The following is a 2,815-nucleotide window of genomic DNA, read 5'->3' as shown; positions in this document are numbered from 1 at the left end:
ATTGCTTCTTGCCCTCCCTTGCACAAGGGAGAATATTTTTCTCCCTCTTTTTATAGCAATCTTTCAAATAGTTGAAAATTGCCAGGCTCGTCTCCTTAATCCTTTTTTCTGAACTCATTATACTTAGTTCCTGCAACCTTCCCTCCATATGGCTTGCATTTTACCTGCTTTTATCATCTTTATCAGTTGCCTTGGGATCCTTTCCAGCTTTTTGTATACAGTGCCTTGATAACAGATTTTTAGTGTGGTCCTTCTGCTATATTACTATAATCATTCCTTTAAGAATGAAGATGAAGTACACTCTTCTGCAATTTTTCTTTATAACAAGATATGAAATCCTGGGTTGGACCACAAAGATAGTCCGATGGACCTATTTTCCATAAAGTTATCCAATACATTTTTTAACCTGGTTATAATTACCAGCTTCTACAACAACCAATGTCATAAGTTAGAGTTGCGTGAGAGAGTTTCCTTTTATTTATTCTAAATCTGCCACCTAATGATTCTGTCCCCTAGTTCCCTATTGAGAGAGATAATAAAGAGGAAGACCTTATTTACTTCCTCAATGCTAAGAGCTATATTATATTAATATCTCCCCCCCAAAAAATCATCCTGTCATCTTGCTTTTCTCTAGTCTAAGAAGTCCTAGTTTACTTAGTCTCTCCTCAGATGGAAGCCTCTCAATACTTCTAATCATCCTTATCGCCCTTTTCTGCACCTTTCCTAGTCCTATGGTGTAATTTTTTTTGAGGTGGGCGACTAGAACTGCTCAGTATTTACAGTGTGGTCAAGCAATAGATTTATACAGTGGTATGATGGCATTTTCGTTTTGTTTTTAATTCCGTTTTTAATAACTTCAAACATTGTATTTGCTATTTTGACTAGCAGCTCTTTAATTTTCCTAATATTGGTGTTTTTAAATTTCTATTGTTAAATTATTAGATGTGATTCTATCCATTCAAGGTGGCAAACAGATTCCTTGTGATTCAGGAAGAATGCTGAATCTGGTAAGTTACTCCCCCGGCCCCCCTCAAAAAAAAGAAAAGAAAGAAAGCATAGCCCTGGGACTGATGTCTAATCCTGGCAAAGCTTTTCCTTGCAAAACAAACAGAGGTAATAATTACTACTAATCATTTATATCACATCACAAGTCCAGGCAATGACTTACAAACAGATTAAGACACATTTCCAGCTCCCAAGAGTTTATACCCTCTCACAGAAGAGACCAGACTAAACAGGGAACAGCAATTCCGAGGATATGAAAAGGCTGAGCTAGGACACAATAAGGAAGATTTCTGGAAGTCATGAGTAAAAAGGATAGATTTGGAGGGAGGAAGGAGGGGACTCTTGGTAGAAAGCGTTTTTTCTAAACTTGGAACCTGATGTCTTGCTAAGTTGCTTACCAAGCATGGAAATAGTATGAATTAGGAAGAAAAAGATGGGGAAGAATATAAAATAAAAACAGAAATGTTTTAGGTTGGGAAGTACTGAGGGCTTCAAAGAGGGCTGGCTTAAGGATGTTGGAGGTCCTGGGCACAGGGCTGATTGGGGCCCTCTTATGCATTTATTCACAGGTTCCTTACGGTGATTGTGCTTGAGCACATGTAGGGGCACATTCAGTGTTTCATATCACTGAATGTTTGACTTCTGGCACATCTGTGTGCATGTGCCTTGGCCTCTCAATTTGGACCCCACACATCTGTGCTGTGTGCAGGGTCATGCATGCCATGTTTTGGCACTGTCTGATGGGGGCTGAGGCCGAGGCCCAGCCCCAGACCTTGGGGTTCATGTTTTGTAACAGAAGTGCCTGCCAGGAAAGGACAACCAGCTTGAATGCAATGCAGCAGAAAGATTCGGAAGAGAAATAACTTAGAAGAGCATCTCATTTTTCTGAGGGAGATTTTAAATTGCCCTAACATTTCTTTTGGGGGTGCAAGTTGCGTGCAGGGCAGCCCCTGCTCTGTCACAGCACTGGAGCACATATGGGGCCTGGCAACTTAATGCTGTGGAGCAGTGCTTCTCAAAGTGGTGGTCCGCAGACTGGCGCTGGTCCGCGAGCCATCAGGTGCCAGTCTGCAGCGAGTTGCCGGGAAAGAAATATATTTTCAGAAGCATAACATTGGTGTGTCATAGCCACAGTTCGTATGTTCCAACGCTCCAGGTGAGGAGAGAAAGAAACAGCCAGTCACACATTTGTGTAGCGCTGTTACACGCGGTTGCTGCCACCCACTAAAGCGGGCACAGGTCCCTGGCCCAATGGAAAAAAATTGCTGGTCCGCCACATCAGATAGTTTGAGAAGCACTGCTGTAGCGCAGCAGCAACAAGCTTTTTACCTCCACAAGCCAGAAGAGGGGCTTGGGCTTGGTCCATGGGCCGCTGGACTGGTGCGGTGCGGCACACCACCCACGCCGGCCTGGTGCTGGGTCCAGCCCCTCTGAGGCCTTGCCTGGGCACCCCCCAGCCTGCTCTCTCCTGCAGGGCCTCACTCCGTGGCCTGCGGGCAGGCTCCTCACCGCTCTGGACATTTGTCAGCGAGGGAGCAGCAGGGCTGCAACTGCTCCTTTGTGCATGTCCAGGCAAGGTGCTTTGGGCAGATGCGATCTGACAGACTATCCAAGCCTAGGCAAGCATAAATATGACGCCTACCCAGCGCCCCTCGCCTATGTGCTCAGACCAACGCGGCTACAGCCCGTGGGGGCTGGAGCCCGCTAGGAGGGCGCCGCGGGCTGTGGTGGAGGGCGGGGGCCGGGGGCATACCCTGCCCTAAGGGGCCGGACCCACGACTCGCGCGGGAGCCTGGCTGGAGCGGGAGCC

This window comes from Alligator sinensis, unplaced genomic scaffold (genome assembly GCF_000455745.1).
Source record: "Alligator sinensis unplaced genomic scaffold, ASM45574v1 scaffold861_1, whole genome shotgun sequence".
NCBI classification, from domain to species: domain Eukaryota; kingdom Metazoa; phylum Chordata; order Crocodylia; family Alligatoridae; genus Alligator; species Alligator sinensis.
Note: the sequence above shows the minus strand (reverse complement) of the source record.